At 39.2% G+C, this 16,543-nt stretch overlaps 1 protein-coding gene across 4 annotated transcripts in view; it reads right to left on the bottom strand.

Annotated features, from left to right (window-relative positions):
- PCDH7 (protocadherin 7) overlaps positions 1–16,543 on the bottom strand; it is a 748,481-nt gene that overhangs the window by 221,928 nt on the left and 510,010 nt on the right. The gene's annotated exons all lie outside the window — the stretch shown is intronic.

Below are 16,543 nucleotides of genomic sequence, written 5' to 3'. Positions count from 1 at the left end.
TGGATCCCAGCGTAAAGGACGCACATTTTGTATTGGCCAAGAATGAGAGTGGTATTTTAAAACTCAAAGAAGTTTTCCTGGAATTTATATTGATAGCCATACCTTAATGTGTGATTGAAGGGGGTCTAACCCCAGGACCCCTGCTGATAAGGAGAACAAAGGGGCTGCAGGATTTGCTGAATCACCAGGGCTCCTTCACTGTTGTACCAGAAACAGTGGTGCTTCTGTACATGTATGTGTGCCTGGAACTACAGCTAAGCCCCATTTAAGTTAATAGGGGTTGAGTTACAACAGTGAAGGGGCCTCGGTGTTCCTCCAAGTGCGGCAGCCTATGCATTCTGATTACAGGTGGAGGGCCTAAAAGTCAGACCCCAAAGATTGTGCTATATGGGTAATCCTTGATCTTCTCTCATATAAAAAGGTCATTATACACTGTATTCTTATTGGTTGTCTGAAATAAAAGAATAGTGATAGGAGCTCTTTAAATTAAATAAAGGAAAATGCTAATATTAACATAGTTACAATATGTGGAAATAGCATCTGATTAAGAAGCCTTCTATCATGCACAAGAATATTTGGATGAAATGCATAGGAATTGTATTGGAATGACAGATTGTAGACATGATGTATATTAATTTATTTAAGTTGTACTATCTGTCATGTTTCAATAATGCTTACTCTGTTTACACAAAATGTAACAATAGTTACTTCCTTAGTGTGTGTTGTACCTTATAGTATTTAATGACCTGATGTTCCTAAAAATAGAAATGAATAAGAATAGTGAATAAAAAAACCAAAAACATGATATATTAATTTCTTTGCTCCCAACCCTAAGAGAAAAGACATCAAACAGGGTCAGGCAGCTGCATGCGAGTTACAGTGGCCAAGAAAGATCAAGACGAAGTGATGGGATCACTGCCATCAATATAATGTCTGAAGATGAAAATAAAACATATATATAAAAAAAATGTCTGAAGACGACTTAAGAGGCTAATAGAGTCCATTAGAGCTAATAATTGTATTAATATAAGACTTTAATGGCCCTCAAACAGAATGAATATTTATATATTTAGTCCAATAATTAATGACTTTTTCTTAAACTTAGGTGGATTCATTATAAATGTTTGCCCTTAGTTCTTGCTTGCTTACCCCTTCAATGAAGGGTCCAGTTATGCACTAAATTTCAAAGCTAGTTTATTATAAAGAGTAATTATCCCAGAAGTCATTGAGGGCATTATCTCATTTCACTAAAATAATTTTCTTAATAATACGACACAAAGCATTCAGACGTTGAAAAAAAATTGCAGGAAGTTTTCATCTATTCGTTGAAGAACATGTCTTTGCATATTGGTATTTTTGTGACATGGGGTTAAATCTCATTAAGAAAGCAATGATTAAATGAAAAAGGCCTGAACAATAACCGAGAACAGAATTCCATTTTCAACACCTACACCTTCTTTTGAAAGTTTCTAGAGGCTTTCTTCTATTTTTCTTCTATTGATTCTCCACTTGTGACTTCAGAGGTACTTATATATTGTAGACATTATAATGTATCCATGACAATGTTTCATAGCTACACATGTAAAATAGCTTGTGTTATAAAGTTTAATTTATGATTACAGCTGTTCCATTCATTGACATGGAACATTGGTATCTCCACAATCATGTGGGTCAATTCAAGTAAAAACATGTGCTTATAGCCAAGATTTATCTAATTTGGTTTCTTGCTCAATACTTCAGTTCCACCATGCAAGTGTGAACACAGACAAGAGAGGGTCCCCGTGCAAGAACAGTGTATGACTCCTAGCTCTCAAGTAGCTCAGCATAAAGCACCCCCTAAAGTCTCTCTAACAACTCACCACTAGTTTTTGTAGTCCATGAAATTCATTAGCTCAGTCCCGAACGTGCAATTTTGTAGACAACACCTTACTTTTTAAGGGTGCAATAGGCCCATTGCACATATGGTATGACCATCCATGACTTCTTTGTATTTTTCACAGTAAACCTAAACTTTCTAGACTATTCTGGACTTGGTAATGGACCTGTGTGAGCATAAGGGAATGGCCAGACGTGGCGGAATTGCTCTGAAATCCACAGCGGACCCGTTTCTCCATTGCCTTCCACAGCTTTTTAGTAGGGTTCGTTTACACGTTGCGGACAATTCCGCTGCGTAGCATAGGCTGCGGTGCGGAATTTGGTGTCCGCAGCATACAATGGTTGTTGCGGACGTGTGGCGGACTGGATGCGGAATTTATCCATTGACTTCAATGGAGAGTCAAAATTCTGCAATGAAGTCTGCACATGTTATGTAGATGTTATGTGTGCTGCGGATGCGTATTGGTTTTCCTAACATTACATTTCTTCATTCTGGCTGGACCTATGTATTTCTTGGTCTACAGCCAGACTGAGAAAGTCAATGGGGCTCCCGTAATTACGGGTGACTACGTGTGTGCACCCGTAATTACGGGAGCGTTGCTAGGCGATGTCAGTAAATAGTCACTGTCCAGGGTGCTGAAAGAGTTAAGCGATCGGCAGTAACTGTTTTCCTGGACAGTGACTACCGATCACAATATACATCAACCTGTAAAAAAAATAGAAGTTCATACTTACCGAGAACTCCCTGCTTCTTCCTCCAGTCCAGCTTATCAGGATGACGTTTCAGTATAAGTGACGGCTGCAGCTAATCACAGGCTGCAGCGGTCAAATGGACTGCCGTGTCATCCAGGGAGGTCGGGCTCGATGCCGAAAGAGGGACGCGTAACCAAGACAACGGCCGGGTAAGTATGAAATTGTTTTACTTTCACTAGGGAAAGTGCTGTCCCTTCTCTCTATCCTGCACTGATAGAGAGAAGGAAAGTACTTCACCTCAATACGCAACTGCTAGTCCGCATCAATTTATTGCCCATTTTGGGCAGAGCCGCAACAGAATCTGCAACGCAGATTCTGTGCGGCATTGATGCGGGCAGTAGCGGAAGAATTCCGCCACGTCTGGGCATGCCCTAAGGACTTATTAACAGGATTGTGTCTGATTTGCAACCGCAAAAAAACAGGCCATTTTTATGGACATGACTGTACGTGCTGCCTCTGTGTGGTTTCCGTGTGTCATCCATTTTTCTCATCCATGCTCCTCCTCTGCAAGCACTTCATGGTTTTACTTTTCTTTTTTGCTCTGCATTTCTTTATCAACTGATGTGTGAAAAACAAACAGCACACATATGTTGTTGGTGTGCTGTCTATTTTTTTTTCATACACCCATAGACTTCAATGAGTCTAATTCTGCAAAAACGGACCAGAATAAGACATGCCGTCAGCTTCATGCAACGGACACACGTTCCATGAAAAAACCTGGATATGTGAATAGCCCCATTGACTTGCATTGGTAAGCGTGCTGTCAATCATTTAAACGGACAGCACGCGGATGTAAGATAGGTTTGTGTGAATAAGGCCTAACATTGCTATTTTTTTTTATACCTTAATGGACTAATAAAGATACAATCTTTAAGATACTCCTAGTCTTTTGGGCGATTTGGTTGGTTAGAGATCTGATAGACACTCCGGTCAGTTTGATAGAGCAGTTCATGAGTAACTAGTTTTCATATTTCTGACCTACACTGTTTAGATGAGTTCTCCCATTCAAGATATTTATGAGATATCCAATTGGCTGAGATTGGAAAACAAATTTAACGTAGTGGTGTTCATTTATAGGGACATATAAGGACTATATAAAAACTTTAATTATTGCCGATAGAATAATGACGTATATTTCTATATTTATTGCCAGATCTTATAAGAACATGCATTCATTATCCTCAACTATAAGTAAACGCAAAGCAATCTTGTCAATGTTACACAGGCGTCTTAATTTGCTTTACCTTTAAAAGTATCTTTAACTGAAATGCTGCTGTGGTTAGATTTCCAGATACATTGTAATTAACAAATGTATTGATTATTTTAATAATAGATGAATGAATCTATACCAGAGTAATAAATCTACACATTCTCCTGCTGGAAGTTCCTATCTGAGAATAATCCAAGCATCTAATTACCCACCTACACCAAGGAATAAGCCATCTTTAACACCTCACTTGTTGATAAATTATATTTATATTGATTAAGATCCTGAAAATAGTTTGACCTTTCTGACCTAAATTGGTTTAACTTTTTAAGCCAGTCCTTTTCAAGGTATAAAATATAATTATATTTTCTTGGATTTAACATTTAAAACAAAATGATATAAAGTGAAATGGTATAAATAGAAGATTCTTATTTCTTTTAAAGGAACTTCAGATTTTAGCTTCTGGAGCATTATGTACCAACAAGCAGGGGATCTGTGGGGAAATTCAATTCACCAACATTATATGCAGTTTATTAAAACACTTGAAAGATTAAAGATAGCAATTTGTTTATAATAATAAATTCAGATATTGCCGTTTATTAAGTTTCCTAATATATTCTTTAGAGTGACTTCAATCTCTTAATGACCGCCAATACGCCTTTTTACGGCAGCCATTGTGGGGCCTCATTCTGCATAGTTTTTTTTACAATTTCTCCTGCATATAATAGGGGCCTCATGCAACAACAATAATTAAAAAAAAAAAAAAAGTTATGGCTGCTGAAATGCAGAGAAGAAAACACGAAAAAATTAATGCATCATCAAGGTCTAAATAGGCCTGGTCATAAAGGGGTTAAAGAAAACAGTTCACTATGAAAGACCTATAAAATGAAGGATATCAATAGGATACCCTTATAGAGTTGGAATGGCGGGTAAAATTATACCCACTAAAAAGCCATCAGGATGATTTAAACGAAACCTGAAATGTAAAGGCTTTGTAAACCTTTTATAGCTTTTTTTTTTTTTTTATAAAACGATCGTGTGTAATATGTCTAAATACATTTTTTTAAATTGACATTTCTTAAAAAATGTTCTTACTTTTTGTGATGCAGCTTCTATGCATGAACTATACATAGAAGCGGCATAGTGCTGCTGTAAGCCGAATCGGTCAGTCTGCTGGACCGATGGCTTGGCTGACAGAATCTCCTGTGTGCCTCTAAAACATAGAATAACCCTTTTATCGATCACCTCCAAGTTCATGAAGCAGTATTGCCAAAAGTAAATTTTTTTTTGCTAAATGTCAATTTGAATATTTTCTTAACCGGTTAGTGACCACCAATACGCCTTTTCACGGCAGTCACTAACAGGCTTTATTCTGATGCAGCAGCCTTTTTACGACGTTGCATCAGAATAAAGCAGCACCGCCGGGAGCAGTTAAAGCTTCCTCCTCTCAGCTACCGGAGGTACCTGAGGGCTTAGAGCAGACCTGCTCGAGTGGACGGGATCAAAATTATCATCAATCCCACCCATTTAACCCTTCAGATGCGTTGGTCAGTAGTGACAGCCGCATCTCAGTGGTTTTAGAGGGAGGGCGCTCCCTCTCTCACCCCATCGACACACTCGCGATGCGATCGTGGGGTGCCGATGGTCACGAAGGCAGCTGCTGGCCTAATAAAGGCCCACAGGTCTGCTTTAGTAAATGCCTATTAGGTCATGCCAGAGGCATGGAATAACAGATGCCTGTCAGTTTTATTGCAGTGTATTATAAAAAAACAACTTTTTCCCCTTACAAAATGCTTTATTACTAAAACAACAAAAAAAGTTACACATTTTGTCGCGTCCAAAACGGCCCCAACTATAAAGGATTATATTAGTTAACCCGCACGGTGAACGCCGTAAAAAATAAAATAAAGAACAATTCCAAAACGTTTCTGTTCATTCTGCCTTCAAATTTTTTTTAGAAAAAGTCATCAAAAAGTTGCATGTACTCTAAAATGATACCAATAAAAACTACAAGTAATCCCGCAAAAAAAAAAATCCCTCATACAACTGCATCGGCGGGAAAATAAAAAAGTTATGGCTCTTAAAACATGGCGGCGCAAAAACAAATAATTTTTTTTGAAAAAGTATTTTTACTGTGTAAAAGTAGTAAGACATAAGAAAACAATATAAGTTTGGTAATTGCAATTATAACGACCCGCTGAATAAAGTTATGTTATTTCTACCACATGGTAAACGGCTTAAATTTAGGATGCAATAAAGAGTGGCGAAATTGCTGTTTTTTTTTTATCCCCCCCCCAAAAAAGTTAATGAAAGTTAATAAATTAAATGTATCACAAAACGGTGCTATTATAAAATACAACTTGTCCCGCAAAAAACAAGACCTTATACATCTATGTCGCTGTTAAAATAAAAAAGTTATAGTTCTTTGAATGCGTTGATGGAAAAATGTAAAAAATGGCTTGGTCAATAAGGGGTTAAATCACATTACACATACATTTCATTAAAAAAAAAAAGCATTACAAAAATCATGACTTTATTAATTAACCAGAAACATTACAATTGAAAACTTGAGAGGCCCCTTCATCAGACCGATTTACCTCAAAATGAATTGATATTTATCCATCAAAGCCCATAATATATTACAAAATTTAACACGCATTTACTTTTTCCCCTAGAACTAGAGCTCTGGACAAGTCCAAAACGCGTCCTATCATTTGCACTAAATTTGTCTCATCATTTTTGTAATGTATTATTTCCGCTGTCTTACTTTTATTCTATAATAAGTACTTTTCAAAGATTGCTAAGGCATCAATTTTCAAGTAGGAACTGACAAAAAAAGAGTCAAGAATAATCTGAAATACACATCAAAGATTACTCAGGACATTTTTGCGAAGCTACTCCTGTTATTTTTCTGTATTAGAAAATAAATCGCTTTTTGTGATCAATCAGAAAACATGTGACATGGATAGAGGGTGGCTAACCTCCCACCACATACACACCAAACCATTCAATTGTCATCTGCAGTTTAACGTGGAGTTCAGACTTAAAAGGGGAACTACATTTGAAAGCATATTTTTAACATAACATAAAATCAATCAGTAAAATTCTCTTTGATTTTAAAGTTCCATTGAGTGATAATTGACCTTGACATTCTTCCCACACCTTGGTCTTCTGCTATAGCGTAATTCTTTTTCTGGTAAAACATCTGCTGGGAGAGCTCTCAATCAATGGAAACCGAATGAGCTCTGATGGTTTTTCTCACTGGTCTGCCTTTAAGAATTTTAATACATCTTACAGCAAAACCTTTCAAGATGGATGATTTTTAATTTACACTCAAGAAGGAGCTGCTATAGTTTCCTATTTAAATTTAGTTAAAATTGGAAATATTTCTTGTATTATCCTGATATTATCTATTTTGTTTAATGTGTAGTAATTATTACTTTTCCGTGTGCTTTGTAGATACAGATGCACATGAACACACATGAGCCGTTTTTGCTAATATTTGCAATGGTAATTTACAGCATTTTGTTGCAGTTACTGACAATAATACAAATAATCATGATCTTTATACAGAATAATGTAATTATAGTATTGAAAAATACAAACAAGCTAATTAAAATCAAGCACTGTGGTTCAGTCTGTTTGTCATGAATTTAAGCTGATATACAGTAGAGAACCGGTCAAAATGTTGGGCATTCTTGACTTAAAGCGGTTGTACAGGATCAGAATACCTGGCTGCTTTGCTCCAAGAACAGTGCCACACCTGTCTACAGGTCATGAGTTGCATTGCAGTTGAAAGGAGCAGAGCTGCAAAACCAGACACTACTCATGGACAGGTTAAGGAATGTTTCCGAAAGAAAGCAGCCAATTGTTTCTGCTCTTGTAAAACCCCTAGATAGAAAAAAAACTATCTAGGGGTTCTATATTCAAATATCCTATTAGACAATTTTGAGTAAATAAAGGTGGTCCCCAATTAAGGATTCTCATCTATTAGCCAGCGGCTACAAAGAGTGAGTACTATAAGTGTTCCTTGCTCTGGCGGTCGCTGTATGTCTGTGCATTACACAGACAGTCTATTGATTTGCAGCCGCTATGGCCTTGGCACAAGGCAAAATTATTCAGTAACAGTATGGGGGTATTATTCAGTCACTATGTGGTTATGGTGTTGTGGTCTTATTCAGTAATAGTATGGGGGTATTATTCAGTCACTATGTGGTTATGGTGTGGCGGCATTATTCAGTATAAGTATGGGGGTATTATTCAGTCACTATGTGGTTCAGGTGTGGAGATATTATTCAGTAACAGTATGGGGGTTTTATTCAGTCACTATGTGGTTATAGTGTGGTGGTATAATTCAATAACTGTATGGGGTATTACTCCGTCACTATGTGGTTATGGTGTGGCGGCATTATTCAGTATAAGTATGGGGGTATTATTCAGTCACTGTGTGGTTATGGTGTGGCAGTCTTATTCAGTAACAGTATGGGGGTATTATTCAGTCACTATGTGGTTATGGTGTGACGGTATTATTTGGACCCTATATTGTGTTGTTATTATTGGTAATATCGGTTTTAGAATAATGAGTTGTGTTCAGTAACAGTATGCAGGTAATATTTCATCTGGTATAATGGTATGATATAATAACTGTATATGTATATAGATAATTTTTTGCGTGAGAGGGAGGACATATGCTTTGGGGCTTACAACTCCTGGATGCGCTAGAAGTCAGTGATGAAGTTCTCTGCACACCGCCTTCTGAATTGACTGCATTATTGATACAGTAAGGGTGTGTTCACATCAGCATTTGGTTTCCATCTACTGCACTATTGTTTCTGCCATAAGAAAAAGGAAACCTTACAGAACGGAGGCAAACCGAAATTGCAACGGAAACATTACCATTGAAATCAATGATAATGCAAATGGAAAGCTATAGTTTCCGTTCACGGGTTCCCTGACGGAAAGGTCTGACAGAAGTCATCAACAAAACCCTGACGCAGATGTGAACAGACCCTAATTCAGTATTTGGGGCCCCACTTTTAAATTTGTCCAAGGCCACACTTTGTCTAAAACCGTCCCTGGCTACAGGCCACGTTCGACCTGCAGCCTATCAGGCGCAGGGACAGGATCACAGACGTGTGATGACGTCTCTGGATCACACTGGCGGACGCAAGGATCTCGTCGGCATTGATTAGCTCCATTCGTCGCGGGAACGAAGCCTAGGTGAGTATGACGTTCTTTGGTTTTATTTGTTTGTGGGTCGGTATATGGCGCAATCTACAGGAGATGGGGTTGCTATATGGCACTATTTACAGGATGGGGGCTGTATGGCGCTATCTATGGGGGGGCTGTATGGCGCTATCTACAAGGGAGAGGTGGGGGCGCTATCTACAAGTGGGGTGTGACACTGTCTACAGGGGGGGTGTATAGCACTGTCTACATGGGGGGCTGTGTAACACAATCTACAAGGGGCACTACCTACAGGGGGGGCCCAGTCAAAAGTTTGTTATGGGCCCATTCTTTCCTAGTTACGCCCCTGAAGATATGTGCTTGCTACTAACTTCTCCAACGCTGTGTTCACATCAGCGTTGCCCTTCGGTTGAGGGGTTCTGTCTGAGGTTTCCATCGGGTAAACCCCTCAATGGAAAGGCTGTCACTATTGTGACAAACGGAAACCATTAGCAACATTTCCATCACAATTGAGATCAATGGTCAGGGAAACGGAAGCTAAGGTTTCAGTTTGCCTTTACATTGAAGGGTCAACCCGACGGAAACCTCCGACAGATCCCCTCAACGGAAAGGCAACGCCGATGTGAACAGGTCCTAACTTAGCTAGAGCTGTAATCTAGCCTTGATGTAAAGCTTAGATTCTTGGCTTTAAAACAAAATCTGGATCGCGGCTCTATATGCAACCTAGCCTGAGTAAGAGCAGGTAAAGAGGGAGCGGCATGTATTTGCAGCTTTCTCTTCAGCCCGTGTGGAGGAGGAGTGGGGAAGCCAGCAGGGAATGTGCTGGCAGCATGTAGGGAGAGGACGGAGCTGCCTTCCTCCTCCGGTTCCGGTATTACTGTAGGTGACCCCAGGGGGAGGGGTAACATTAATTTTTGAGAGCATACTTGCTTTCCTATTGTCACATATGGGGGGCTTTCTTTCTTTTTATTCTGAAAAGGAGTGAGAAGATGTGCAGCAGTCATTTAAACATCCCTCTGCTAATAATTAGGCCATCTATTGACTTCACAACCCATACGTTTACCAGCATCTGGTTCGCGGCATTAAAAAAGTCACACCAAGCAGTTGCACCACACATAAACTTCAATAAAATTTGTACTCTTTACACTGTCCCTATACTGTCCCTACCCGATCTTTTCCCTATAAAAAAAAATCAGCATGATTAAGTTTAGGGACTTACAATTATTGATTAGGGTTAGGCTGTGTTTACATATTGCAGTCAATACTGTTTTTTTGCTGCTATTTTCACAGAATACTGGCAAAATGGAGGGACTGTGTCTCAATGTCTTTTAAATCATGGCAAAAAAACGCACTTAGGGCATGCCCACATGTGGCGGATTTCCTCCGCAGCTGTCCGCATCAATGCCGCACAGAATCTGCGTTGCAGATTCTGCGGCGGATCTGCCCAAAATGTGCAGTAAATTGATGCGGACTAGCTGCTGCGGACTGCGGTAAAAGTGCTTCCCTTCTCTCTATCAGTGCAGGATAGAGAGAAGGGACAGCACTTTCCCTAGTGAAAATAAAAGAATTTCATACTTACCGGCCGTTGTCTTGGTGACGCGTCCCTCTTTCGGCATCCAGCCCGACCTCCCTGGATGACACGGCAGTCCATGTGACCGTTGCAGCCTGTGATTGGCTGCAGCCGTCACTTAGACTGAAACGTCATCCTGGGAAGCCGGACTGGAGACAGAAGCAGGGAGTTCTCGGTAAGTATGAACTTCTATATTTTTTACAGGTTGCTGTATATTGGGATCGGTAGTCACTGTCCAGGGTTCAGAAACAGTTACTGCCGATCGCTTAACTCTTTCAGCACCCTGGACAGTGACTATTTACTGACGTCTCCTAGCAACGCTCCCGTAATTACGGGAGCCCCATTGACTTCCTCAGTCTGGCTGTAGACCTAGAAATACATAGGTCCAGCCAGAATGAAGAAATGTCATGTCCAAAAAGCAAGACGCATCCGCAGCACACATAACATGTGCATGACAGCTGCGGACTTCATTGCGGAAATTAGAATCTCCATTGAAGTCAATGGAGAAATTCCGCCATGAGTCCGCAACCAGTCCGCCACAACTCCGCAACATCCATTGCATGCTGCGGACACCAAATTCCGCACCGCAGCCTATGCTCCGCAGCGGAAATTTCCGCTTCGTCTAAACGAACCCTACTAAATAGAAGTGGAAGTCAATGGAGAAACGGCTCCGCTGCGGATTAACGCTGCGGAGTGTCCGCAGCGGAATTCAAGAGCAATTCCGCCACGTGTGGCTTTGCCCTTAGACTGTGATGTGTAAATGCAGCCTTAGAGTTTGTATAGGGAAATGGATAATAATATACCTATATAATTCCCACTTTACATTGCATGCAAAAATTTGTTGGCGCATTCCTGCGGTTTGGGTTTTCTTTAACACAATTATATGTGAACGTAGACGTGTGGTATTTATCAACTCCTCGCATCTTACAGTTCTTTACAGAGTACGTTTTTATTTCATAAGCCGTCTGCTTGAGTGCACATTTTAGTCACAAAGTTGCATTTTCATGCAATTTTTCCTTATAACTACAGTTTGATGCAATGTTGCATGTAGGTGGTTGTGTGCATAAATGATTAAATTGTATTTTTATACACAGTATGATGTGCGCTCTCAGAAATATTGCCATGTGCAGCATATATATTTAACACATTTGCGGATAATTGCCAAATATCGGATTGCTTCTGTTTCAGCCTTTTTGAAAGCACATGTTCTTGTTGATGTAGATATATGTGGTATTATTGCATTTTTCACACCCTCATCTATTATTTTTACTTTGTTTTTGTGTTTAAATCTCTGATTGTATAAGAGTTTTATGGGCAGATGTATGTTATAATGGATTTAAAAAATATATATCATTATTTGTCACAAGTTACGTGAAGGTGGACATGGGTGCCAATAGCATATCCAGACAACGGAAATTTGATCTCTTCAATTCTGGTGATTTCTTGAAGATATGTGCATGTAGACATAGACATAAATTCTGTAAATTAACTCTGCAAATACTGAACTTTTATTTTTAGAATGTGTGGTGCATTCTGCTTGGTAACACTTTTAGCCACAAATACAATTTTTATGCATTTTTTATGAAAAAATTGCATGATGGTGCCGGTGAGTGTAAAGTGCTAAGTGGCATTTACACATTGTGCCAGATGTCTACTTTAAAAAAATATATACACTACCGTTCAAAAGTTTAGGGTCACTTAGAAATTTCCTTATTTTTGAAAGAAAATCACAGTTTTTTTCAATGAAGATAACATTATATTAATCAGAAATACACTCTATACATTGTTAATGTGCTAAATGACTATTCTAGCTGCAAACGTATGGTTTTTAATGCAATATCTACATAGGTGTATAGAGGCCCATTTCCAGCAACCATCACTCCAGTGTTCTAAGGGTACATTGTGTTTGCTAACTGTGTTAGAAGGCTAATGGATGATTAGAAAACACTTGAAAACCCTTGTGCAATTATGTTAGCACCTCTGTAAACAGTTTTGCTGTTTAGAGGAGCTATAAAACTGACCTTCCTTTGAGCTAGTTCAGAATCTGGAGCATTACATTTGTGGGTTCGATTAAACTCTCAAAATGGCTAGAAAAAGAGAGGTTTCATGTGAAACTGGACAGTCTATTCTTGTTCTTAGAAATGAAGGCTATTCCATGCGAGAAATTGCCAAGAAACTGAAGATTTCCTACAATGGTTTGTACTACTCCCTTCAGAGGACAGCACACACAGGCTCTAACCAGAGTAGAAAGAGAAGTGGGAGGCCCCGCTGCACAACTGAGCAACAAGACAAGTACATTAGAGTCTCTAGTTTGAGAAATAGACGCCTCACAGGTCCTCAACTGGCAGCTTCATTAAATAGTACCCGCAAAACGCCAGTGTCAACGTCTACAGTGAAGAGGCGACTCCGGGATGCTGGCCTTCAGGGCAGAGTGGCAAAGAAAAAGCCATATCTGAGACTGGCTAATAAAAGGAAAAGATTAATATGGGCAAAAGCACACAGACATTGGACAGAGGAAGATTGGAAAAAAAGTGTTATGGACAGACGAATCGAAGTTTGAGGTGTTTGGATCACACAGAAGAACATTTGTGAGATGCAGAACAACTGAAAAGATGCTGGAAGAGTGCTTGATGCCATCTGTCAAGCATGGTGGAGGTAATGTGATGGTCTGGGGTTGCTTTGGTGCTGGTAAAGTGGGAGATTTGTACAAGGTAAAAGGGATTTTGAATAAGGAAGGCTATCACTCCATTTTGCAACGCCATGCCATACCCTGTGGACAGCGTTTGATTAGAGCCAATTTCATCCTACAACAGGACAATGACCCAAAGCACACCTCCAAATTATGCAAGAACTATTTAGGGAAGAAGGAGGCAGCTGGTATTCTATCTGTAATGGAGTGGCCAGCGCAGTCACCAGATCTCAACCCCATAGAGCTGTTGTGGGAGCAGCTTGACCGTATGGTACGAAAGAAGTGCCCATCAAGCCAATCCAACTTGTGGGTGGGGCTTCTGGAAGCATGGGGTGAAATTTCTCCCGATTACCTCAGCAAATTAACAGCTAGAATGCCAAAGGTCTGCAATGCTGTAATTGCTGCAAATGGAGCATTCTTTGACGAAAGCAAAGTTTGAAGGAGAAAATTATTATTTCAAATAAAAATCATTATTTCTAACCTTGTCAATGTCTTGACTATATTTTCTAGTCATTTTACAACTCATTTGATAAATATAAGTGTGAGTTTTCATGGAAAACACAAAATTGTCTGGGTGACCCCAAACTTTTGAACGGTAGTGTAGGTATGGGAGTTACGTATGATGTTTTTTGTTTTTTTTGTAATTTTGTTTTTATTTGTTCATGTTAAAAATTTGAAGATTGTTCTGGATACCAGAGGTGCAAAATATCTAAAAACCCCTAGCAGCGAAAAGGGGGACCCTTTGAACAAAAAAACAATAATCAAAGCGGACAAACCCTTTAAGATATTTTTATCTATGGATTTGATCTTGAATGCCTGCCATGTTTTTCTTGTATAAATTGTGAAATTTGTGCCAATGTAAAAAAAAAAATTAAATGTTTTTTTTTTTTAATCCCCACTAACAAGTAGTTTCAAATAGATCTCCAATTAAATTAAACACGTCAAGGACTCAAATTCTGGCCATAAGGACAGGAAGATTTATTTATTTCATTTTTGCCTCTCCATATATATGTTTTTTAACTGTACATCAAAATAGTTTTTTGATAGGCCTTGTTTTTTGTGGTATGAGTTTTTTGAGGAGCCATTTTGGAGTTCAAGCTGTAAATTTATATTATGGTGAAAAGGTTTAATTCACACTGTTCTAAAACTAATCAGGTTTTTTGCTGTCACCCACAGGTCCACTAAGAGCAAAAAAATTAGGCATTACAATAATGGAAATATATTACAGAATGCTTTTATTTTTTTGTTGATTTATTCTGCAATGAGGGGCAATAATTCATTGATTTTTTTAAAATGTTTTCATGCTATATTATTTACTCATCAGGAGAACGGCATGCTTTTACAGACAGCAGAAAAACTAGTGTTTCAAACAATATGTATATCCAGTCATTTTTGTCTTCAAACAATTGAATTCTGTCAGACTTAGGCCACGTTCAGAAGTGGTGGAATTGTTGTTGAATTCTGCAGCAGCCGCTTTTTACATTTGTTTCTAAACATTCTTATTAAACTCAGTTCAGACGCTGCAGAAACTAACTGTGCGGAAATTAGGCTGCAGTGCAGAATTTTCCCTCCGCAGCATACACTGTCTGTTGCGGAGAAGCAGCAGAATTTCACTGCGGATTTCAGCATTTGCACTGCAAAAACTGAAATCTGTGGCAAGTCCGCTGTGATATCTGCAACGTCTGAATTACCTGTCAAATATGCAAATGTTGGTGCAGAATCGTTGCGGAATTGCCCTGAATCTACACCAACATTTGCAGCGGAAAAATTCTGCCACGTGTGAATGTGGCATTAGGGAATGTTCAGACGTGGCGGAATTGCTGTGGAATTCCGCTGCGGACAGTCCGCAGTGGAAATCCGCAGCAGACAGTTTGTCCATTGGTTTTCACACCTTTTATAGTTATCTTCATGCAGACGTTGCGGAAAACTCAGCTGCGGACCATAGGCTGTCTGTTGCGGACTTGATGCGTACTTGTTGCGGAATTTCTCCATTGACTTCAATGGAGTTTCAAAATTACGCAACAAAATCCGCAGATGTTATGTGTGTTGCGTTGCGGATTGCTTTCAGGAACAGGATATTCCATCATTCTGGCTGGACCTATGTGTGTCGAGGTCTATACCCAGACTGGGATGGAATGTTTGAAAGAGAGCAGGGTGTGATAAGCACCTGAATCCGCAACGACTAATCCGCAGCATTTTACTTCACATTTTAGCAAAATCCGCAATGGAATCTGCAACGGGGATTATGTGCAGCATTGATACGGACAGTGTCTGCAGAATTCCGCCACGTCTGAACATGCCCTTATAGTTGCTATGATGCCTGCTCCCTTCATACCACCAATAGCAGTCCCATAACCACTTATAACGTTTGCAGGCCCACTCTTGTGTCACAGCTGAGTCGCTAGTAGGATAACTGTACTTATATCTGAACCCCGCACATAAGATTGCTCAAAAGGCATCTGCGATTACTACAAAATGGTCTCTGCTAAGAAAGTATTCCTGCAAGTGGGCATCAGTGATGCCACTTTTTGATCACATTGTCATATTGTCATTCAGACGCATTTCTCAACACAAGTAACCCTAATACCAACAGGATTCCTTTGTATCTTGTTTCTATGGCAACAATTATTGCTTTTTCCCTATGTATACCTTGAAAGCCGGTACCTATGTGGAATGGCATAGTTTGTATACCAATGCAGGTTTATTTTTTGTTCCGATGTGACCCTAAATGTACCCATAAATGCCTTGCTACTGACACAGACTACTAAAAGCACCTTTTCTTTTATTACCCTACACATAGTATGTCTGGTGCCTTTATTATAACATTGAACATACTGTATGACATGGTTCATTTATGACCTTACTGAAATTTGTGCATTTTTACGGAGGATTGATTTGCACCTGGCCCTGAAAAACACATAATTAAGAAGTGTTTTTAAATTAAGAACATCTGCTATGCAAACTCGTATTTCAGACACTTTGCTGATTCAGGAGCAGTCATCCCTTCATAATTTTGTTACAGGGTTAGAAAATAGGAAACATATAATTTAAAACAAATGTGCAAATGTTTAGTAAAATGTTGCTAAACTTTACAATCGCATGAATTGTCCAACCCCCAGTTGGACAATTCATGTGAAACAACTGGTGCATAGGGATAAATAAGAGGCCAGAATATGCTGGGTGGTGCAAATAATGGTCGGTCATTGTGCATGCAAATTATAGACACATTTCGGAATTTCAGATTATTTTTTTTTCCAATTAT

Source organism: Rhinoderma darwinii, chromosome 1, assembly GCF_050947455.1.
Source record: "Rhinoderma darwinii isolate aRhiDar2 chromosome 1, aRhiDar2.hap1, whole genome shotgun sequence".
Classification (NCBI taxonomy): Eukaryota; Metazoa; Chordata; class Amphibia; order Anura; family Rhinodermatidae; genus Rhinoderma; species Rhinoderma darwinii.
The sequence above is the reverse complement of the archived record's forward strand: the minus strand, read 5'-3'. Positions and strand labels throughout refer to the sequence as shown.